This window comes from Spermophilus citellus, assembly GCF_964194105.1.
Source record: "Spermophilus citellus genome assembly, chromosome: 11".
Taxonomy (NCBI): Eukaryota; Metazoa; Chordata; class Mammalia; order Rodentia; family Sciuridae; genus Spermophilus; species Spermophilus citellus.
Window position 1 is genome coordinate 87,146,942 of NC_138192.1, and position 26,275 is coordinate 87,173,216.

Below are 26,275 nucleotides of genomic sequence, written 5' to 3' on the forward strand. Positions count from 1 at the left end.
TTCTATCTGAAATAACTACATATTGGTTTTTAACACCAGAAAGGATTTCCTATGGAAGTTTAACAATTAAGTCAAACCAGATGTTCCACCTCATGAATAAGGAGTTGCTTGGCAGTAACATTATAAACCTGTCTATTTGCTTTTATTTAGAAGTCATTAAGCACTACAGTAAAGTAACTAATTACTGCTGTTCAGGTACTATAATCACCTTGCATAGAGAGCCAGTATGGGAGATAATACAATAACAATGAATCTTATATTTATACAGTGAAAGTATTATTAAAGAAGCAAATAAAATATATTCTCAACAATCTTACCCCTTATATTTTAGTAAATCTGAATTAGTTAATAGTGAGTGGAATAAAATGGGGTCTGGCTAATTTAAATAATTCAATATTTTTTCTTAATTGCTGAAGTATTATAACTGAATTTAATTTTTAAATATCTTATTATCTTTATCAAAACGCCTTGAGTAAAATATGCAAATAGGTTACTTCATGTCACACACATAGTATACACTCATTGAGATCATTAATAAATAATGACATGTTAACGGGATACCAAAAAACACTGTACATTCTCAGTTTTTATGCTTGGTCATAAATGAAAAAAATATGTATAATGAAAGGAATGGTTTCTTTCTTTCCTCCTCCTCCTCCTCCTCCTCCTCCTCCTCCTCCTCCTCTTCCTCCTTCTCCTCCTCCTCCTCCCACTTCTTTTTCTTGTATTTTTGTACCAGAGATTGAATCCAGGGTGTTTAACCACTGAGACACATCCTCAACCCATTTAGATCTTTTATAGAAAAAGTGTCTAAGTTTCTTAGGACCTCACCAATTGCTGAGGCTGTTTTTGAACTGTGATCCTCCAGCCTCAGCCTCCCTACTGCTGGGATTAGGCTTGTGCCACTGCATCTGGTTAGCACTGTGCTTCTTAAACTTCACTGTAGTAAAAGCCACTGAAATACTTGCGTTCATATTTGAAGCTATTTTACTTTCTTTATCCAATTTATAATTTTGAAAGGAATCTATTTCTTTATGGAAGAATCTATTCATACTTTGTAATCATGAATTGGACAATTTAATTATATTATCTTTTCTTCAGCTAAGTTATATTGTTCACATTTGCAACTGGCATTGGCAACATAAGAACGACAACGATTCAAGGAATTTGTGTGCAGCAGTCAATTTTTATTTAGAGGACAAATAGCAAGAGTGAAGGAGAAAGCTTTCTGTGACCAGGAAGCTGTCTTCATGGGAGTGAAGGTATAGAATCAGAGGCCTACACTGCCAATCTGAGATATCAGGAAATTTTCTTAGAGTTTACTATTGAATTATAATCATTTTGAAAAGTATAATAGTTTATGTATGTGCTCTTTTTTTTCTCTTTTTAAAGTAGTGATTTTCTAAATAGAGGAAGTTTATTTTTTTTTCTAGGCTTCTGATCCATGAGATTAGGAAAATTGTGTTACCAATATTTATATGATTTGATCAAGATCTAACAAATGTTTGAGGACAGATTGAGAAATTGAGATGCTTTCTTCAATTTGAAATCTGGCTTTCTCCACTAAACCAGATTTTCCAATTTGCCTTGGTATACCTTGTATAGCATATTTTCAAAAGCTGTCATGTATAAGAAAGTATCAGAAAGCTAGGTATTGAGATATGTTTATGATAAATGTATCTTTTCTCTGATTCCCAAGTAAGTGCTTGTGGAAGAGCAGAATAAAGATGAGTTCCAGAGGTGAAAGAGTGTTTCTCCAAACACAATGTAAACTATACCTGAAGTATCTTCCATTTCATCTCTTCTTTTATATATTATTTATTCTAGATTATTTTCTGTATGCAGCGTATTCAATGATTCTAATTATGAAGACAATTATTAAGCTTATATATAGAGAAATATCATTATTGCCCAGATTGCATTATTTTCATTAGGTTTTACCATTGGTGTTCTGTTATATGGGTTTAGGCCAGTGTACTGCCTTGTAAAACTTTATTATAAGATAAATTCTAAGAAATGCTTGTTAGATGATTTTGCCATTGTATGAACATCATAGAGTGTACTTACACAAACCCCAATGATATAAGTCAATCACTCCACCTAGTGCTTTGATACAATCAAGAGATACAGTAAACCAAATGTATGAGGCTACTTCTGGCATAACATGGAACACTATTTTACAGAAAACTCGTTTTTATATATAGAATTACACTATAAAGCAATGATAAAGTATATTTTAATAAATACATAAAACATTAGCATATTCATTTGTTATCAGTATCAAATATTATTACTGTATATAATTGTATGTTAAACTTTTATATGACTAACAGCATGGTAAGTTTATGTATACAAGCGTTACCACAAACACAAACAAAGCATAGCATGGAGTTATAATAGCTATAACAGCCTAGGCAACAGGAACTTTTCAGCTCTACTATTGCTAAAGGGATTGTACTTTCTGGGAAATTGAAGCAGCATGGGCTCACTCCCTCCTTCAAACCCCAGTTCTTGAGATCAAGTCATAAAAATTTAAGACATGTCACTCAGAGTAACATGTATGGGATTATTAGATGGGATAGGAAAGGAGGAAGGGGAACACTCTCAAGGGAGAGAATCTTCTCAGAAAGGAGAGAACAGTGTGCTTCTCCTGGCTTCCAATTTATTGGGGATCCTAGGAAAATTCCCCGAGTGTTTTACCCAGGTTCACCTAATAACTTTTTACTGCCAACAGGATGATATCAGCCTTTCAAGTTCCCACTGCCATGGAAATTCTAGGTCACTTTGGCCCCTGATGACCAGGTCTAACTGAAACATGTTCTTACGAATTTTATGGTTAAGAGGAATTAATCTTATGTCCCTTAGTTCTGGGATCTGGTCTGCGTATAAATCACCTGAGTCCCGCCTTCAGGGTAACTGTGTTTCTTTTATTGAAATTATTTTGGGCTTGCATTTCTCCAGCAAATAACAGGCACTGAGAAATGTTACATATTCTGTTCACTTAAGTCAGTTAGGGATGCAGATAAATTATTTTTTAAATATTTTTGTAGTTGTAGATGGATAGAATGCCTTTATTTTATTTGTTTATTTTTATTTGGTTTTAATTATTTTTTTAAAACAAAAACATGTGCGGTCAGGACAGTGAGATAATTTTATAGAATTATTCTCTCAACTTCAGTTCCCATCACTCACACCTCTCTGTGCCCCATCATTATCATCTTATGGGACCACTGTCATATATGCCATCTGCTATAATGTCCTCATGTGGTGTTTGACATATAATGATGTAGAGCCATTCTTATGTTTTCGTATAGCCTTTTCACTATCATAACAATCTTCTGATTAATCTACTCATTATGGATATTACTTTTCAGAAATTATAATATCAGATCAGAATTACCATTCTCCTTAATAAACACTATTGCTATTTGACTTTAATTGCATTTTAAAATAATGTTTAGAATATTTTTAAACTGCTTCATAATGATGTAACAAAGTGATTTCAATAGTTTCTGAAACAATATCAGTTATTTAACCTACCAATTATTCAAGCATGTCTTGTTTTGTTATTAATCAGATTGGATGGAGTTCTAAATTAAGATCTAGTTTTAGAAGCATGGGCATTTTTTTGTTTGTTTAAGAGACCAATTTTCATCTAATGGTTCTTTTAAAACTCATTATAATTAGATAGAAGTGAGAAATGGATAATATATGAATTTTTCATGTTACATTTTACTTAATTTTAATAGGGTACCAGGTGATTTTTTATTGATGATTTTTAGATATATAAAACATTAGGATATATTTTGACATAATCACAAAAGCATGGAAAATAATTTTCTCTAATGTAGACCCCAGGACTTCCCCTTTGCTCCTCCCTTTTTCCCACCCCCTGCTCCCTTCTGTCTACTCTACTGACCTTTCTTAGTATTTTTAAAATTAGTGTCTTCTGTACATACTTGAGTTGGGATTCACTATGCTATATTCTTGTATGTACATACAAAAAGTTCGATCAGATTCATCCCACTGTTCTTCTCTTTTCCCATCCTCCTTCCTCCTCTTCAATCCCCTTCCTTTACCGATCCTTTGTCTATTTTGATGAGATCTCCATTCCTTTTTTCTTCCCTTTCTCCATCCCTGCCTTCCTTATTTTGGGTGTTTCCATATATCAGAGAAAACATCTGTCCTTTGACATTTTGGGCCTGGCTTATTTAATTTAGCATAATAATCTTCGATTCCACCCATTTATTGGCAAATGCCATAATTTCATTCTTCTTTATGGCTGAATAATACTCGATTGTATACATTCCACATATTCATTATTCATTCATCAGTTAAAAGGCTCCTAGGTTGGCTCCATAATTTGGCTATTGTGAATTGTGCTTCTATAAACACTGATGTGGCTGCATTACTGTAGTGTGCTAGTTTTAAATCTTTTGGGCATATACTAAGGTGTAGGATAGTTGGGTTGTATGGTGGTTCCATTCCTAGTTTTTTGAGCTAGGGATGTAGCTCAGTTGGTAGAGTGCTTGCTTAGAATGCAGAGGCCCTGAGTTCAGTCCTTAGTGACACACACACACACACACACACACACACACACACTCAAAGACATAATTTTCTTTTTGTTTTGGGGGTACTGGGGATTGGACTCAGGGGCACCCAACCACTGAACCACATCTCCAGCCCTATTTTGTATTTTATTTAGAGACAGGGTGTCACTGAGTTGCTTAACACCTCGCTTTTGCTGAAGCTGGCTTTAAACTTACAATCCTCCTGCCTCAGCCTCCTGACCTGCTGGGATTACAGGCTGGTGTGAGTTTTTTAATGAAGTGTTTTTCACAACCTTGCAACATAGTTTAGGCAGAAAGAAACTCAGAACTAGAGTAAAAACTACCATACTACTTTATAGTCTGTAGAGACGAAATCTTAGAAGAACATTTCTAGTAAAGGCTGAATGATTATATTTAAGACTTTTCCATATTTGCTAAAAAAGATTGTTCCTGTTTAATAACTATTTAACATTTTATTATGGTATTCTTAATATAAAAAATGGGATAATATAGGGCTCTCATCTGAAATGAGTTATGGCCAGGATCCTAATGTACTAGTAATTCTGTTCAGAGAAGAAATGGGAGCAGAGCAATAACTTTGATCAGATTTATGTGATGTCCATTTCTACACAGAATTAGTGTCTTATAAAGTACTCTGCAGGCATAACACAGCCTTCTATTTTTAGAAGGGAGTATGTTGAATAGATTTTAGAATAATGGTGCTTAACAATAATTAAGCTATATAGTTTGAACTATTTTAATCTAAACTTACAAAATTCACATTCAGTTTTTTCTCTGGGCCACAGTATCCTGAGTCTGCAACAAAATTATAAAAGCAGAAATCAAACATTCTTATTTAGTTCTCACACAGAAAAAATGAAGAACCCCTCTTCTATACTAATCCATGGTTTTTCATTTTGAACACCTGGTAACTGGAGAATGGTGTCCTCCTTCTTTTCTACTTCCAGTGCTGGTCATTTGACTTCTCAGTCCATTAAGGTCCTGAGTGTTGTAGAGAACCTATCTAGAATTGGCTCATGTAGAATTTGCTGCTCCTCAATTTGCTATGTGTTAATTATTATCTCCCCTCTGTCAAATGTTCTCTGATCATTTTTTGATACAATATTGTAGAACTTAAGGTTAAAGAGATTTTGACACTTTTCATTTTATTTATTTATTATATTCTCTCAACCCATACTTATAAATTTATTTGGGTATGATTAGCAAACAATTTGAATGACAAATTGTAGCTTCAAAAATCATCCCTATACACTTGGCATGGTGGTGCACACCTGTCATCCCAGCTACTTAGGAGGTTGAGGCAGAAACATCACAAAGTTGGAGGGAAGCTTGGGCAATTTAGGGACACCCTGTCTGAAACTAAATATATATATTAAAAAAAGACTGGTGGTGTAGGTCAGTGGTAGAGCACCCCTGGGTGCAATCCTCATTACTGGAAAAAATAATCATCTGTACTTGACAATGAGCAGATTTTATTGTGTGGCTTAAGCTTGCACAAAGGCTCATTGATGCTTTTATGACTCATTAGTCCTGGACAAACTTCCAGAGGATTTAAAGTTGGGTCTCTTATTCTTTGAGACTATAATGGGCCACATGTGAACTATCTTAGATCTTTGGATACGTTTCTGATCATTTTATGGGTATTCTTTTAAGTTAGTATGAACTTTAGGATTTGAGGTTTAAAAGAATTTCCCTGAAATTTTAGCTATATATTCATAACTGTTGAATACAGCAAACTATATAATAACATATAATTTATTAGCTCAATTAAATATATAGTTAATTAGCTAACTTATATAGTCTCATGGATTTCTATCATATATTGCCACTGAGTATGGTTTATCAAACTCATCTCCAATGCCCTCTCTCTCTCTTTTGCTCATTATGTGAAGAAAAGAAATAATTGATGTTTGAGTCATATAACAAGATAGATATTTCTATCTTCATCTCATCATTGAGGCTCAGCATCCACCATTCATATTCCTGGATGCTACATGCTCATGTTCATCTTCCTTCACTCCTCTTCCAGAGTCATTAATTCCAGTATGGCCAATACAGAAAAAGCAGATCTAGTCACAGAAACTTCATTCCACCTCAAAGTTATGCATCACAGATATTTTAATATGGATCTTCCTAAAATAGGAATCATAATACTAGCTTGAATGATCTGATAATAAAATAATTATTGTTTTTGTTTTTGTTTCAACATATGTTTCTTTCCAATAAATGCTATAATAGGATATATGTTTTAGTCAGTTTTTTTTTTTTGCTGCTGTAACTTAAAGACAGGGCCAGAACAACTATAGAGTAGGAAAAGTTTCTATGAGGGATCACAGTTTCAGAGGTCTTAGTTCTATAGAAGGCTGGCTTCATTTCTAAGTGCTCAAGACAAGGCAGAACATCTTGACAGAAGAGTATGCCAGAGGGAAGCAGCTTACATGAGGAACAGGAAGCACAGGGAGAAACTTCTCTTGCCAGATACAAATAGACATACCAAAGCTAAGCCCCTATTCTCACCTCCTCCAGCTACACCCTACCAGTTCAGTTAATCCCACTGATTGGTGGTAAAGCTATAACCTAATCATTTCTCCTTAAACCTTCTTGCATTGTCTCATGTATGAGCTTTCAGGGGATACCTCACATCCAAACCGTAATAATGTATCTTCATTATAATCAAGTGTTTGAATTTTAAAATTACTAATGAGCCAAAGGGAAGCTTCACGGTGCTGGTTGAAAGGCTCAAGTTATAAAAAATAGGCTTTCAGGAAATCTTGGGGAAGATGAATAATAATTTTGTCTGACTTACTTAGGTCAGAAGATTTTTAATGTGCACATTTTTATGACCAAGATCATTAGAAGATGAAGTACTTGAAGGGAAATGAATTGTGCACAATGACAGTTTGTCTTTTATAGTCTCCAAACAGTAAGACATGTAGATATGTTCATTGTGTTGAGTTGTATATTAAAAAATCTGGAGAGCTTTTTATTTTCTGGAGAGAAAATGGTCTTAAATAGCATTCCTGCCTCTAGTGATTTCCAAATGAAACAACGTTCAACTGGGAACTCAAATTGAAAAGTATTCAATTTTTCACTTTTGTTATTAAAAAAATCCAAGCTTTATTATACAAATTATAAGGTCTTTCACAATTTGAAAATTGCTTATTTCTTTAGCCCACTCTGTCCTCTCCCTCTCACACCCTTGCTTCATGTTTCTTAGTGGACAGACTACCTTCAGCCCATTTGTACCTATAACACTTCAATTTTTATGTGTTTTGTATAAATTTGCAAAAGATAATACATTTTTAAATGCATACTTGAGTAAATGCATTCTTGAGACTCTAGGATATGTTACTGCATTAAATGACTATCCCAGAGGCTCCAACCCTCTCAGGCCCAGAAGAAACTACAAGGCTGGAGAAATTGTTTACTTTTCAGATGCACCTAACTCCAGAATTATATGATGCTTTTGAAGGACAGAGCTTTGAACAATGTCTGTCAGCTCTGAGCCACATTGACACTCTGGGGTTTTTTATGTTTCTTCCCATTTTTTTCCCCTTCATATGCATATGTTTATGTTCCTTCTTATCAAAACAAATTTCCACAAGCTTTATTTCAGTCTCTTTGTTAAGTATCTTCTTTAACTCACCACATGTATCATGTTCTCTAGGAAGTCTTTAAGCTTTAAAAATTCAGGGAATGAACTGCCCCTTGTCACCGAAATATGCTTTGGAAAAATTTACTACTGTTATTAACATGCACTTTTAATTGTTCAGCTCCTTGATTCATTAATATTGATATTCTTGAAAAAGGGCAATTTGTCATTGAATTTCTATTAACTATCACATTTATCAAAAAGTGGCTTTTAAATAAACTAATGAAAAAGAAGAGGAGAGGAAATATTTTAAAACTAATAAGTAGTGAGAATTAAGATATTTTTAAAAATGCATCTGTATTCTGAGTGTTGAAGTTGTTGAATTTTTTATCTTTGGGCAGCATAGAAAAGTATGGATCAAGATAACAGATTACAGCATACAAATTTAGCTGTGGTAATTTCATAGATCTGAACTCCAATATATACCAAAATACAAATGAATTAACCTTATTCTTGGAAAGAGATATCGTTAACATTTTTACCAAAAAGGAGAAGAAATGGTTGATTTTACTTCATATGACCTTACTAAAAACTTTTCCTTTTGCATAAAGTGCTTTGGTTTAGGGATTCCTTTTGTTTTTAAATCTGAAAAAGACATTTTTCAGATGACTTAAGAAGAATTCTATCATCACTTAACAAATAAATAATACAAATCAGTTCCACACAACTTCTTTCAGAAAATAAAGGAGGAAATGTTTTATTAAGTCAGTAATTCCTTGATGTAACAAACAAACAAACAAATAGACAAAAAATATTACAAGAAAACTACAGACCAATGTCTCTTATTAGCACTGTTATGAAAATTTTAAATAAAATATAAACAATTGAACACATCAATAAATGAAAAAGATAACGTAATGATATTGTTGACTACTTTGGGTCATCACATGATTGGTTTAACATCCCAAAATTACTTAATACTTCCTTTATAATAAGCAGATAGATAGGTTAGCACTAAATTCATTAATGATAATGACTTTGAAATAGCTTGGGCTGTAGCTCAATGATAAGAGTGCTAGCCTAGGGTGCACATGAGGCACTGAGTTTGATCAGAAGCACCACATAAAAATAGATAAATAAAATAAAGGTAGTATGTCCTTCTACAACAAAAAAAAATATTTAAAAAAAATTACACTGAGCAAAAGTGTTTACAAATAGAAGTAAAAGATAGAAAGCACATCAGTAATTGCTTGGAGATGAAGATGAAATTGAATAGGAAGAGAAATAAATGAACTATATGAAATCAAGGAAATGTTTTACATCTTAATTATGGTGATGATTGAGTAGGTGCACAAATTTGTTAAAATGCTTAGAAATGTATGCTTAGAACAACTGTATTTTTTATATTAAATTACACTTCAGAATGTTTAAAAAAGAAGTTGCATTGTTTTTTCTACTATAGAAGAATATGTCCACTTATATATCCTATTTGATAAGCAAATTATTTCTGAAAGAGCATATCCAAATGTTTCTTAAATATCAAAGATTTGTAATAGCATGTCTCATCTTACACAGTATTTTATAGCTTTCTAGAATTCAGTTGCAACATACAAAATAAATGAGGAGATGTTTTCTTCATCATAGAGATAAGTTATTTTCAATGGGTTTCCTGCCTTTGATGAATATGTGGGATTAGAAATTACATATTCCCATATTATGTAAAGTGGATCTCTTTTCTAATGGTTTTTTCCAGAACATTGAGAGCAAAATCAAAATTCCTTCTGGCTGATTTTATAATCGGAGTGATTTCTCTTCTAATTCTTAATGTCTGTCTTCTTGGTATATACATGTGTCTGCATGCACGCTCGCACTCTTAATGTGGTTCCCACTTCAATGACTAAGGATTTTCTTCCATTATAGAAAGATTTAAAAAAATCTACAAATTGAAATGTCTGTAGGTACTATTGTTTTTCTGATACTAAGTTTAATTATATAATCCCATATTTGTGTTTTGTTTTTCTTACTGATGTTTTTATGGTATTAAAATGTTTTATTGAGTCCCCTAACTCCGTTACTAAGAGGAATGTTGTTTCTTTTTAGTTATTCCTAATGTGTTCTCAAGTGGCCATCATCCAACATCTTTGACTTTCATTCAAACCTTACCTCCATTTTCTTTTCTTTCCATTCATTGGATACTCTCTTATTTATTGAATTTTTGTACTGGCTTGGCTGTATAACTATTCTTCGTAACAAAAGGATGCTACTTTATATTTGCTTTAAAACATCTTTTTAAAAGTGCAGCTTGCTTGTTTTTTTTTTTTTAGGTGAAAATCTTCTAAAAAAACTATAATAGTTTTCAAAAGTCATCACAGAATATAACAGAAAAAAAGAACTGTAGAAGTAAGGTTCACTTCTTTCCCATTCCATTCTATTTCTTTTTTCCCTCTTTCATCATTATCTTTTGTGAGCATATGGCAACCAGGTACTTGCCAATCCAAGAGTCATTAGTGCCTCTGGCAGTATCTTTAGTTCATCTTTAAAGTTTTGTTGCTGTTGTCGTGCCAAGGGTGGAAGAATTTGAACACATACCTGAGACCACGCTTAATTCTTGTTCCTACATTCTAAGAAAGTTAGATTCTTTGTAAGTTAAAGCCAAGACCCTTTAGAATGATGGATTCCAGATTTTCTTGATATGGTGGTGGGTGATGTCAAGATATAATATATAAGAAAATATATATTTCCTCATATGAAATTAACATAAACATAAAACAATTATAGTCTTGTTCATCTCCTGGTTCCACAATGAACACACTTGTAGAATAATTACTCTAAATGAAAGTTGGTGGACACAGAAATTTACATTGGAAAATTACTTTAGTTATTTTGACAATTCATGGAGAATGGAATTCTGATTATAAAATGCCTTATTGTTTATTTTCTTTTTGGTATTGAGCATTTACTTATTATTTTTAATTTATTTTCTTTCTCTAATGAAGATCAGCAAGTTGTAACACAATGAATAGAATGGAAAGTAGAAAATCCAGGTCCAACCTTGGTTTTGTCTCTTATTAGTTATAAGATCTTGGTCAAGTCATCTAAACATCTGAAAACTCAGATTACTTTTTCCACATAAAACAATAAAAATATTTTCTAGTCTTCTCAGTCAGAGTGATTTGATGAAACACATGAAATATATTCCTGATAAATTTATTTTGAAAAATTAAAAAAGACACAATTTAGATGCTGCTAATTTTTTGATTTGAAATTCTTTTTATAGTATACTTGGGATAATTAACTAAGATGTAATGATATATTTACTGGGCATTTTAAATAAAATTATGTTGACAAATTTTTTGCCTTTCCCATAGTGAAAAATATAAAATCAATAATAATAATTTTATTGTTCTTTCCTCTAATATTAATATTTCATATTGAGTATTCATCTTGTAGACAGCAAAATAATTCCATAAGTTTTGTTATGTACATATTATATATGTATGTAAATATGTACATATATCTACATATAAGTTTTTATATACATAGATAGATAAGAATTAAAAATAAATAATAATTTAAAAAGAAAGGAAAACAACACAGGGAAACCAAACACAACTCACTTTCAATATGTGTCCCCGCGGGTCAAAAATAGTTCATGCCAAATAACTCACAAAGCTATCGTGATTCAAACCCTATTTTACCATAATGTTCTAAGACTACTAAATGTCTTGAAGGTGTATCATATAAATTTGTTTGTTTATTTTTATTGGATAATAAAATTCCCTTCCGTACTTTCTAAAAACAAACATTGAAGCAAATAGGCACAATTTAACACTCAGAGTCAAGATGTATTATTTTAATCATTGGCAGAAAGAATCTACAAAGGATAATAAAACTAAAATACAATTAAATATGTATTTATATATAATATTTAACATACATTTTATAATATGTAAAATAACACCTGATAAATTTTATAAAGTTTAATCAAATGATAGTAATCAAATATATTATGTAATTAGTATTTATAATATATATAATACATACTAATGCAAAAGCAAAGTGTATATTTTCATTTTTTTATGTTTAAGCATTTTTCAAACCCATATTTCTTAATTGTAAATTAACTAATTGCAAAATGAAATATTAAAATGCATAAAACTTCATTTATTTATTAATAAAACAACTAAATATATGCATATGTGTTTTACAACTTCAAATTCTATCTTTGAAAAAATTCTGTGTTAACATACTATGCCCTGTAATGACATCTTCATTTATTCTTACATGAATATTTAATATTTGCACCTAATGTAGGAAAATTTGTTCCTTTTTAGCATGACATGTAAATGTAGTAATACTTCCTCTTATATTATTTGAAAGCTTTTAAGTGATGTGAAAACATAAAAAAATATGCAGGTGTCTCAAAGAGCTTTAAAACTTGACTTCTTAGTTTGCTTTCCATTTCTTATATTATCAAAAAGTACCATGGAAGAGAAAGGTGTCAGATACATGCTTTTTTTTTCTTTTTTAATATTCAAATCTCTGAGGTTTAATATTGCACCACACTGGGGCAGCAGTCAGCAAGATTAGTTTTCTTAAATAAAAGTCTATCACAAGTACCTGGTGTTTGGCTTTAACTTAAAAGGTTAGTTAGTAATAGGGCTGGGATTGTGGCTGAGTGGCAGAGTGCTTGCCTCGAATGTGTGAGACACTGGGTTCAATCCTCAGCACCATATAAAAATAACTAAATAAAAGTACTGTGTCCATCTACAACTAAAAACTGAAAAAGAGAGGCTAGCAATCAATGTGTTTTACATTTCTTCCTATATTTGACTTCAAAACCATTACTCATGTAAAATTTAAGTGTAAGATGCTAATATATAGTTCCTCTGATTTATGAACATCCCATAAATAACACTCTTTAAATAATATAAACACATTAATATATCTCTTTCATATTTATTTTAAAATCAAAGTTGAAAGGCAATATGATGGTTTCTATAGTTTTATTTGTACTAATTTCTACATTTTTTTCTGTTAAAACAATTTCTACATGTCAGTATCCAATATTCTTTCCTTTTAAAATAAATCATTACTTCTGTTTTCAGTGAATGTATCAGCAATTATTTGGGAGTCTAAAGAAAAGAATTCTTAAGGCAACATTCATTATATTAATACAATTATATTAACCCTAACTTTTTTTCTGTCCCATATATATGTCTTGGACATTTATGCTAAAAGAACACTATCCGTATAGGAAAAACATGGTTTTAGATAAGATTTTCTTAAACACCATTGATACTTTTGACATAATTCTGTATTTTACATTGCAGACAGTTTGAAATCATTAATACTATAAATATCAACAGGACAAAAAGTTCTCTCTGGCATATTATTAAGGATATGGTAACCAAATAAACCAGTGAATTATCATTACAAACTGGCTGTTTCTTTTCCATAGATGGAGAAGCCAATTGCTTTTAAATATCAAAATTTTTTTGCTATATCTGTTTATGATTTAGAAAATAAAGATCTAGAGTGAAAGTAGTTGGGAAAATGTAAGCTGAATTAGAAAACTTCTTAGTCTATTAGAGTATTGCAAATAAGTAGATATTATAAGTTATCATAATAAGATACTAAAATAATATTTGGAACATTTTAATTATTTAATTTATCAGAAATTGAGAATACAGGGTTTTGCTCAAATTTTACGATTGGTTAATTCTTAAGTCAGTTAAAATAAAGGATCTCTGAAGAGGGGTCTTTGTATTTCTCTGTTAAATTTTATGCTAACTCAGTATTTATCCAAGCACTTTTCTTCCTGTTTTTGTTTAATCTATTTTCTGATCTGTTTCTGTAACTCTACCTTTTTCTCTAATGTTTGAATATATCAGTACAATGGCAAATGAAATAATTTTGCTTGATTAGAATCTCAGTACTCAGGTGTTTTTATTTAATGATCTTTGAATTAAACTGAAAATTGAATATTCATATGAACACATTTCCTGAGCACTTAAATATGTACATTTTACTAAATACTACACAGTCATTGAGGATCAGCAAAAAAAAGAAGAAATAAATATAGCAGATTCCCTCAGCTTTTGCTAGAGCCATTGATTCAGATATCATCATTAGTATTTGAGAGAGATGCAAAGAAAGGCAGACAAACAAAAAAGTGGGAAACATTTATAGTGAAAAAAAGGCAAAGTCTTGTGTTGTTGCTGGAGGTTGATGGTATGGGGAAGCTGGAGGCACATTAATGGTAAGAAGAGAACCGGACAAAATTTGTTTGGGGATTTTATTTGGCTTTTCCTGCTTGGTCCTGCTTTGGAATAGGGAGAGGAAAAGGTAAATTTGACTGTCATGGACAAGTCCTGTCCATTCTGGGTCGATTATTGTCGAGATTGTGATTTGTTTTCCTGTGCTCTTCAATGCAGAGATAATGGTCTAATTCTATTGCCATGTTTGATCTGGATATTATTCGTTTGTATGTACAGTGTCATTTGCTTTTCCTTGATCAATTCAAGGAAATCTATGTATACAGATTATTGCTGGTAGGCATTCAGTTGCCTCTATTGAAAAATATTATGAGAACTTTGTGATGAATTTCTTTTTGCATTCTCCTCATTATAATCATTTGAAAACAGCTGCAAAGAAGCATGTTGATTCTGGATAGAATGAAGTGAAGCAGAGTCACAATCATTATGTCAAAATAAGAACAATTATAATCCCTGTAAAGCTCTTTGGAGTAGGAATCTAAATGGTCAAGAGAACAAATTTCACAGATTGTGAGGACCAATCCTAGTGTGACAGCTAACTTTATTCTCAAGGTGGTCTACCTTGCCTATTTCATTTAGCTAAGTACAACAATGAAGTATTTGCAATAGCACAAATGCCATCACTAGACAACAGGAAATCTAGAGCAATATGACTGTATATCTTTATTTATTCCTCTAAGCTGAGAGTAAATAAGATTCTTCCTGTGGCAAAGATGGTACTGTTAATAGCTTCTGTAAGAGTTAATCAAATATAGTTGGGGGGGTGGCATATGTCTATAATCTCAGCTACTTGGAGTCCTAGGCAGAATGATCACAAGTTCAAGGCTAGCCTGGGCAACTTAGGGAGACCCCATCTCACAAAAGCAAACACACACCCAAAGAGTTAGTGTTATAATTCTTAAAGATTTCCCTGTTTGTATGAGTATCACATTTGGACTATTCCTCTGCTTGTTTGCATAAACAAGTCACTTATTCTTCCAAGAACAGTAAAATCAAGAGTATATCATTTTGGAGCTCATTTTTGCATGACCAATTTCAGTCTTACTAAATTGTAGTTCTGTGCACCTGTCTCAGAATGCTGTTGCTAAAGTTCACGAGGTGTTACCTTGAGGAAAACAAGGTTAGGTTGCAAAAGAAGGAGTATAGGACAGGGGAATATGAACATACAGAAAAAGAATAGTTCACAGCATGAGGTCTCATCCAAATCCTTAGAGTGGCTTGGTTATCTATCTGAATCTCTATTAATGTGTACCAGGTGGCAAGGTTTTGGCTCATGTCGGAGAAATATTTTTGGATTCAAATTTAGTGTTATTTATGGGTCTGATTAGTATTCTAGAATTGATTCTTTTTCTGGAAGAAAGTGTCCAATAAAGTCACATTTTGATTTATACAATCTAATCTGTAGATTTAAGTTCAAGAGGATGTAATTCCCTCTGGTTTCATTTGATGAGAATTGAGTTTTCTAGAGGGTTTTGTTGTTGTTGTTATTGTTGTTTTTAATCACAGAAATCAGGCTTTGGATGGCATCAAGCAGGCAGCATGATTAAGGGCAGTTTTTACTATTTGTGACAGTCTAAGAATATCATTAGAGTAAGTATGTTTTGTCCTAATAGTTATCATAAAGAAGAACAAAAATAGAAAAAGAACCATGAAGGGTGGATAATAAGTGTTGGTTTGTGGAAAATTTGAAGGTAAAATTTTCATAGATGTAAAGCAATTAAAAAAATCACACTAGGAATTAGATATATATTGCTATCCTACAAATAATTAAATATTTATTAGTTAATTATTTAGATTTCTGAACTTTAGTGGGTTCTTTTGTAATCAATTTTTCCTATATTAGTAGTATTTTTAACCCAGAATGTGAAAGTTATGATGTCAAGATCAACAACTGTGGAATGTAGTAAATATAATGGCGAAGGTAAAAATATTATGCACAGCACACACAAATTATATTTATATATTTCTTTTGGAACCTTAACAAACCTTGCAGGAGGCATATAATGTTACAATTCCATTTGCAAAGTAAAACATTTCCTATTTGATTTATAGAAGTAGTATCATACAGCTTGGAAGAATATTTTCTTATTTTGGGCCCTAAGATTACAAATATGTGAAAAATAAGGAAGAATTGTGGGATATTTAAAATACCTACCATCTCACAAAAGCAAGCAAACACACACCCACAGAGCTTCATGATTACTTCTAGGATGATTCTGAGCAAGGGTGACTGACTTTAATTGAGAAGGAGTAGTGTTTTCCACATCTACCAGGAATTTATAAGGTTGAACATCTATATTTATCGTTAGTTCATGTTAAGCGTTCAAGTTAAGGCACATATCGCATTTGTTTTCTTTTCTCAAAACATGCTTACCATTCAAATTGAGACATTTCTCTCCATTTTTATCTTTGTTTTATTGATATAGGATGATGTCTTTTATTCAGTGTCCCTTCAGTCTTCATTATCTATCCGTGTCCTGGATGATCTATTGGGGGAAGGAATATAAATTTATTAGGGGTCTTGTTCTGCTTTTATAGAATCCTTTCAAAATATTCTGTAAAGTGTTGTAGCTGAGGTAAAGAAACAGATTCTCATTCTAATTTTCATTTTCTAATCAGATCTCTGATTTCAGGTTTGAGTTCATTTAAAAAATAAGATGAGAAGCTGACATTAAACATTGAGACCATTAATTCCTGAATGCCATTGAAAAGCATTTTTTAATCTACCCTGAAAGTCTTCATAAGTTTCATACTTTCTTTCCATATGTGATTGAATTTGATTCATTTGTTTTTTATTGTAAATGTTTAAGCCATTTCTGTTAATAGACTTTGCACCCCTTCCTCCCTTCTTTCCTTCATTCTTTCACTAGGAGGGAGTGATTCTGGAGATCCCTTTGAGGGTAACTTCATTTGGCTTTTTTTTTTTAAAGAGATAGATGAGAGAGAGAGAGAGAATTTTAATATTTATTTTTTAGTTTTCGGCGGACACAACATCTTTTTTGTTTGTATGTGGTGCTGAGGATCGAACCCAGGCCGCACACATGCCAGGCGAGCGCGCTACCGCTTGAGCCACATCCCCAGCCCCTTCATTTGGCTTTTTGTAATACAGGATTTACCACCTGAGATTTCTAACAATGTGTACCATTTCTAGGTCACACAGACCCAAATGAATTGTATCTTTTGTGAAGAGACTTAGACCAAATAGGTGAAGAAAGTTTAGATTTGCTCTGTAAGAACTGACAATGGTTGGTTGAAATTAATGCTTGTGCACTTCATAAACTGGCTCACTAACCTGGCATCTAACTCTGTCCAAGAGCAAACCCGACAATCTGTATTTCCTAGAAGTTGAAAAGTAAGAGTTAATGCTCTCTAAGGATTGAAACCTAAATTTCAGGGCAGGAAGAGAGGCAAGGTGAGGGGTGAGGCAAGGAGAGGAAAGTGAGGAGAGGAGAATATATGTATTATGAGTGATCTACAGCAAAATTCATCTGAATGGACACTGGTCCTATAAGAACCTCAAACTAGTTTCTCTCTGAAAGCCTAGAAAGCAGATGCAGAGGTTCTTTGCTTGAATTCTTAGACATTTCCTTATGAAAATCAGCACTTTCAGACAGCCATACAGCATGACACTTGGGGCTGGGGATGCAGGGTGTAGTAAGTGCTTGTGCAGCTTGAGCGAGTCCTTTGGTTCAATTTCCAGCACTCCCCCAAAACAAATGTACTCCAGATAGTATAACACAAACCATCCCAAAAGAATGAGATAAAGTAATGATCTGATAATACCAATACTGCTAAACACATAGGAACCGATAGGTTCAAATTAAGAAACTATGGTTCCTTGGGGAGAGTATTTGGCTTTTCCTGGTTTCTCCTGAGTTGGAAACAAAGGCAAAACCTAAGGAAATTGGCAATCATTGATTCAGCCCTGCATATAGAGGGCTGATTGTTGCAGAGCTGGAGGTATGGCTTGCTGGACTGGCTGTTGCAGAGATTACATTTAGAATCCTATTGTCTTATAGGGTTTAGCCATTCTTCATTTGTATATGTTTTTCTCAGTACTAATATCAATAATAATAATAATATTTGACATTTATCAAACAACTACTATATGGTTGGAGACTTTATAAAATACATTATGATATAAATCTTATTGTAATATGAATCTTATTATTCTCAGTTTATTGAGATTTTAAATATATCCATCAAGGCATATATGTGTGTTTGTATATAAATTTCTGAAAGCAAAATTATAAATTAGGAGGTGATATAATAACAAAACCCAGGAATGGCTGGCTGTAAGGTGTCTTCCTTGATAACCTGTGAAAAAATATATATTCTTTACATACATACAGCTTAACATTACCACCTTTTAGCATTTAATCATCATATTACACATAAATGTAGTTGGGCATAAAACTGAATGAATAGATAACACATAGAAAGTACATAAAGAAACACCTCCAGGTTACCAAGTGCTTAATTAGTAATTTGCAGTTGTAATGTCATTCCAGGAACAGAAATGAGCAGGAGAAAATGTATTCACTTCATAATCTTTAAAAATGAGTAGGTCAGTGAGGTATGATGTCATACACATGTAATCCCAGTGACTCAGGAGGCTGAGGCAGAAGAATAGCAAGTTCAAGCCCAGTTTCCACAACTTAGTGAGATCCCATCTCAATATAAAAACAGGACTGAGAATGTCTCTTAGAAGCATAATGTTATTTGTTATCTTATTGTTTAATTTTTTAAGTTCTTTGTACATTCTGGATATTAGGGCTCTATCTGAGGTGTGGGGGGTAAAAATTTGTTCCCAGGATGTAGGCTCTCTATTTACCTCTTTTATTGTTTCTCTTGCTGAGAAAAAAAAATTTTAGTTTAAGTAAGTCCCATTTGTTTATTCTTGTTATTAACTCTTGGGCTATGGGTGTCCTATTAAGGAATTTGGAGCCCGACCCCACAATATGTAGATCGTAGCCAACTTTTTCTTCTATCAGACGCAGTGTCTCTGATTTGATATCTAGCTCCCTGATCCATTTTGAGTTAATTTTTGTGGATGGCGAGAGAAAGGGATTCAATTTCATTTTGTTGCATATGGATTTACAATTTTCCCAGCACCATTTGTTGAAGATGCTATCCTTCCTCCATTGCATGCTTTTAGCCCCTTTATCAAATATAAGATAGTTGTAACTTTGTGGATTAGTCTCTGTGTCCTCTATTCTGTACCAACAATAAGATAACAAATAACCCAATCAACAAATGGGCCAAGGACCTGAAAAGACACTTCTCAGAGGAGGACATACAATCAATCAACAAGTACATGAAAAACTGCTCACCATCTCTAGCAATCAGAGAAATGCAAATCAAAACCACCCTAAGATACCATCTCACTCCAGTAAGATTGGCAGCCATTATGAAGTCAAACAACAATAAGTGTTGGCGGGGATGTGGGGAAAAGGGTACACTTGTACACTGCTGGTGGGGCTGCAAAATGGTGAGGCCAATTTGGAAAGCAGTATGGAGATTCCTGGGAAAGCTGGGAATGGATCCACCATTTGACCCAGCTATCGCCCTTCTCGGACTATTCCCTGAGGACCTTAAAAGAGCGCACTATAGGGATACGGCTGCATCAATGATTATAGCGGCACAATTCACAATAGCTAGACTGTGGAACCAACCTAGATGCCCCTCAATAGATGAATGGATAAAAAAGTGGCATCTATACACAATGGAGTATTATGCAGCACTAAGAAATGACAAAATCATAGAATTTGCAGGGAAATGGATGGCATTAGAGCAGATTATGCTAAGCGAAGCTAGCCAAGCCCTAAAAAACAAATGCCAAATGTGTGCTTTGATATAAAGAGAACAACTAAGAACAGAACAGGAAGGAAGAGCATGAGGAAAAGACTACAGTAAACAAAGACGAATGGGGGGAGAGAAACGGAGAGAGAAGGGAAAGCATATGGAAATGGTAGGAGACCTTCAATGATACATAAAATTATAAGAGGTTATGAGGGGCATGGGGGAGGGGAAAAAAGGGAGAGAATTGAACAACAGCAGGGGAGGTAGAGAGGGAAGATGGGAGGGGAGGGGAGGGGAGGGGAGGGGAGGGGAGGGGGGATAGTAGGTGATAGGAAAGGTAGCAGAATACAACAGTCACTAATATGGCATTATGTAAAAATGTGAATATGTAACAGATGTGATTATGCAATCTGTATTTGGGGTGAAAATGGGAGTTCAAAACACAATCTGAGTCAAATGTATGAAAGATGATATATCATGAGCTATGTAATGCTTTAAATAATCAATAAAAAAAAGAAGCATAATGTTCTTGGGTTTGATCACCAGTACCACAAAAAATAAAAACAAAAGTAAATGGGAGGGGTGAGGGTGATTAGGTCAATTTCTTTGTTGACTTGTAAATTCAATTTGTTTTAGAAATTTTTTAATTCATTCTACATTTAGTCTACATGTGGCAAATAGGTAAATTATTTCCAAATTTACATAGTCAGAATATAAATGTCCTTGCTTGAAAATAGGCATTCTTTATCTAATCTGTTCTATATGATTTCTAAAAGTTGTTTTTAAAGATATTGAGAAATGTTAGATAAAGATCTATCTACCTATAATCAATCATACATTTGTCTTATTAAACTTTATAGAAACAAAACAAGTCCACAGGTTTTTCCACTCTTTCAATATTTGATGAAAATTTTACAATAACTCTTTTCTCCTTTCTGTCCCCATACTACAAACTTAGTGAACGGACTAAGTCCCAAACACAATTATTCTATTTTAAATAATCTTCTATTAATCTCTTACAACATGCCAAATGTCCTAGAAAGAACAACCAACCTACTTGTGTTCTCAAACACAAGTAAAAGATACAAACATAAAATGTGTAATACACAAGAATAATTGTTACACCTGAGCTGTCCAGAAAAAGCCTCTTAAGACACCTTGAATTCTTGTTAAAGAGTGGGTAAATAGAGGCACCTGAATCTAGCAAGTTGTTAATAGATACTGAGTTTAAACTGGTATCACCTTAGCATGATTTTTAGAGCTATCACTTTGATTACTCTTTTGAGTAATATTTATATGGTAGAATTTCTTCCACATGTATGCAAGGGATCCTATGTCCTCTATTAAAAATCAGTTAAATCTTCCATTCAAGTGTAGAATGAATCAGTAGACAACAAGTAAAAGCAGCTATTTAATTTTAAATGAAAGATGGAACAAAATTATTGTTTATTTATGAAATATACTTATTAGGTGTTCTAACTAATCATATTATGTTGAAACCATTGTTCAACCAGTATGTTTTAACTCTCTTCTGTAGTCCTGCATGTAATTTGAAATTACTTGAAAGATGAATGGATAAAGAAAAGGTGGTATATAAACACAATGAACTATTACTCAGCCTAAATAAGAATGAAATTATGGCATTTTCCAGAAAATGGATGGAACTGCAAATATCATGCTAAGCAAAATAAGCCAATCCCATAAAACTAAAGGCCAAATGTTTTCTCGGAAGTGCAGAGGCTAATTCACAATAAAGTAGTGGGGGGGCTAGGGAAGGATAGAGTTACTTTGGATTAAGTAGAAGGGAGTGAAAGGAAGGGAGGGGATATGGAGGTAAGAAGGAAAATCGAATGAATCTGACATTATTACCTTGTGTACATATGTGACTACAAGACCAGTATGATTCTACTTCATGTACAACCAGAAGAATGATAAATTATACTTCATTTATGTATAATGTATCAAAGTATATTCTACTGTCATGTATAACTAATTAGAACAAATGAAAAAATACAATAAAATTTAAAAAATATTAAAAATTAACTCTGTTGTATACTTATTTAAAACAAATACTAAAAATTTAGGAACTGAACACATTTAATAATTCATTCTTGAGGCAGAACCCTGGAGAACTTTCAGTTAGATAATAAACCATTAGTTAACTCCTATGTGCTTCAAGCATTTTAATGAGGATATTTTTGCTTAAATGTATGATTGTGGTACTTTTTTGAAATCATTCTGAAAATCTAGGGAACCTATCACTCTGAGTTGAATGTTTGGTTCTGTTGCTCTTCCAAAGCAGAAATAGTAACATCACCTGTTACGTGTTCTGAAAGGACATGTTGCTATATTCATTTTATACTTGACATAGAAGCTAAGGTTTTAAGATGGTGTGTTTGAAAATGTGATATGCAGTGTATGGCATTGCTTGGAATTATTAGAAACTATCAAATCTTTGTTTCACTCTATGATGCATAATAAATTTCCCTTTTTGTTTGGCTATTCAAATTATATAAAGAGAATGTTTAAATATCCACAGAAAGTATTCAGTCCTCAGGGTATATGTATAGCCTTTTCTGCTTAGCATCTAGATTTCATTGTGAAACAAACATTAAAAATGCTTTTTAATGACAGTGTTTATCTATAATTGTTATCATTTTTAGAGCCAAACCATGATTACAGAATTATTCATTGCTTATTGTTATTGATTTTTAAAATTTATCAAATTCCAGTTGTAAGTCTGGATAACTTTCTGTACATCATTATTTCTTTTAATACACCAAATGATAAATTAGTGAAACTCTTTTGTTATTTTTTTGTGACAATAATCAAATATTGTCAAATATTTTCTCTTATGCTCTAGGTTGTCTCATCATTCTGTTGATATTTTTTCTCTGATTTGTTAAAGCTTCTTAGTTTGATGTAATCCCATTTGTCTAATTTTGCTTTTATTTCCTGTGATTTTATGGTCATATGAAAATAATTGCTTCTACCAATATTTTGAAGTGTTTTCCATGCTTCTTTCTAGTATTCTTGTAATTTTAAGTCCTACTTTTAGGTGTTGATCGAATTTGAATTGATTTTTGTAGAGTGGGAGGTAAAATCCAATTTAAATTTTCTATATGTGCATATTCAGTGTTCCATTTATTTAAGAAGCTATCTTTTCCTCAGAGTTTGTTTTTAATACCTTTCTTGACAATCATGACTCTAAGTGTGTTTATTTATTTATGGTATCTCTAATCTGTTCTATGGATTTGTGTATGCTTTTATGGCAGTATCATGCTGTTTTGGTGACTGTGATTCTGTAGTGCATCTTCCCTCCCCCCAACTATTATTTTATTTATATCACTATGCTTAAGTTACATGGAAAAAGACAACCCATCAGTTCTGCCTCATTTCAGAAAATGTTTCCAATCAACACGAGTTATGTGGTGACAAGTGAGTAGGAATGGTGACATCTTCAGGTCAAGACTGACAAGGAAGAATGGCTTCTGGTGCTAGGGTTCATCTCCAACACATGGGCCAGAACAAGCCAGGCTAACCCCGAGCCTTTAATGCTGAGCTTAGATTTCGCATCTCTGAAGCCAGCAAATCAAGTGAAATCACTGAGTCTAAAAAAAAAAAAAAGTTTTAAAACGAAACCCAAATAAGTTTTAAAAACATGCTCTTGATATATGCTCCATTAAAATTTACAGAAAACACATGTTTTCAACTCTAATAGCCCATATTTTTTTCTCCACATAGCCCACCATATAGCTGCAGAGACTCTTCAGCCTCAAGATGTAAACACAGGAGGAAAAAACTAAAAGCAACTGCATAGTATTCTCTCTACACACTGTTGTTGGATGGAAAATACAAAATAGGAAGGAAGGAAGGAAGGAAGGAAGGAAGGAAGGAAGGAAGGAAGGAAGGAAGGAAGGTTCGTTCCAACTTAACATTCTCACAACCTCTGTTCTGCAGTTCAGGAATCCCACTCTGATGCTAAGAAGACAGTGTGTGTAAGTAGATTTTTGTTTTCAGTGAAGGGGACCTGAGAACAGATGGATTTATCTATTTTTCTTCAAGAGTTATCAGAGGGTACCTTCTCCTCAAAGCTCTCAATCTCTGGAACTAGAACACATTCCAGGATCACATGGCCTTTCTTATAATTCTGGCTGTCTTCAGCAGCAAACTCATAGATCCATCCGAGTTTGCTCTTGCAGTTTTTGCAGATCACATTACAAATCATGTGTCGCCCATTAAGCCTGACCCGATCTTGAACTTCACTGTACTGTAGGTTAACTACCTTGTTAAAAAGAAACATTCTACCCATGGCGCCTGTGAACCAAGTGAAGATGAGTTCTGAGCGGTTAGTCAAGATTGTGTTACGGTTTGTACAAGAAAACAGAGAGGGTACCAACAATATGATCTCGGAAAATTCTGCCTATTTTGATAGCCAAAGTTCTAAAAACCCCTGAATTGTTGGTGAGATTTACGCTGCCAGCAGCTCTTTGCTCTTCAGCTGGGATGGAACTGTAGTATCTAATCTTGAAATCAGGTGTTGGAATTCTTCCAACTTTGTGCTCTTTTTGCTCCAGATTGTTTTGGTATTTGGGATCCTTTACTTCCATGTGAATTTTAGGGTTATTTATTCTAATCTGTGAATAATGTCATTGTTATTTTGATGAGGACTACATTCATTCTATGAATTCCTTCAGGTAGAGTGGACATTTAAAAATATTAATTATTCTGATTCATGAACATAGGAGGTCTTTCTGTTATTTATATGTGTTTTCAATTTATTTTATCATTTTAGAGGCATTTGTAATTTTCATTGTAGATTTATTTTGCTTTCTTGGTTAAATTTATTCTAAGATATTTTAGTATAGTATTGTCATTATGATTCAATGACTTTTATTATTGATTTCTCAGAGAGTTTACTACTAGTATAAAAAATTACTAATTTTTGTGTATACTGATTTGTGTCCTGAAGCTTTACTGAATTAATTTACTGAAAATAAAACAATGGAGAGAATATGTTCCATGCAAATGGAGACTTCAAGGAAATGAGGATAGCTAGACTTATATCAGACAAAATGAATTTCAAGGCAAAAATGTAAGAAAAGACAATGTTTACTATATATTACTCAAGGAATCAATTCAATAAGAATATATAATTATTAATATTATTCCCATATACTTAAAACTTATATGGGAATAATATTAGAGAACCCAATGTTATAAAGAAAATGCTATTAAATCTACAGGAAGTGATAGGCTGAAATATATTAATAGTGACCTACTTCAGTACCCAACTTTTATCAATGAACACATAATCTAGACCAAAAAAAAAAAAAGTCAGAGTTAAACTATACTACAGATCAAATGAACTTCACATGCATTTTATAGAACATTTTGTCAATGCAGAGTATACATATATTCCTTTCTTCAACATATAGATTCTCTTTAATATACCATCTACTGGACCATAAAATAAGTGTGACAGATAAAAAATCAACCATATATTGTATGTTTTCTGACCATATTGAAACAAAATTAGAAATTGAAACAGGAAATAGAGACAAAAATATTTTATATATTATACAAATACAGGGAGACTGAGTAACCCACTTTTGAAAGTAAATGGATTATTGCAGAAATCAAAAGAGAAACTTAAAAAAATCCATCAAGTGAAAATGGAAGACCATAATATGAAAACTTAAGGCTACAGAAAAAAACTGCACTAGGAGGTAAATTCATAGCAATACACACTCACATAAAAAAGGAAAGATTTTTAAATAAGTAACAATGATGCAACTGGAGGGCCTAGAAAATCATGAACCAACCAAACTCCGAATTAGTAGAAGGAAAGAAATAATGATGATTAGAGCAAAAATAAATAAAGTACAAATAAATAAAGTAGAATTGGCATTCTGAAAAAATGAAAAATTATCAACAAAGTCTTAGCTGGTCTATGAGGGAAAAAGGAGAGAAGATCCAATTAAATGGAATCAGACATGAAAAAGACATTATAACTAATGTCACAGAATCAA

General features: G+C 32.7%; 1 protein-coding gene and 1 pseudogene across 2 annotated transcripts in view; one reads left to right on the top strand and one right to left on the bottom strand.

The window, feature by feature from the left end:
• The window catches only part of ZNF804A (zinc finger protein 804A), a gene marked incomplete at both ends in the record, with an annotated part of 309,256 nt that overhangs the window by 34,750 nt on the left and 248,231 nt on the right, over positions 1–26,275 (top strand). The window lies entirely within an intron of this gene.
• On the bottom strand, positions 24,304–24,853 carry LOC308630487 (protein yippee-like 5; annotated as a pseudogene). The gene has a single exon. The product of its transcript is annotated as a protein yippee-like 5 (transcript).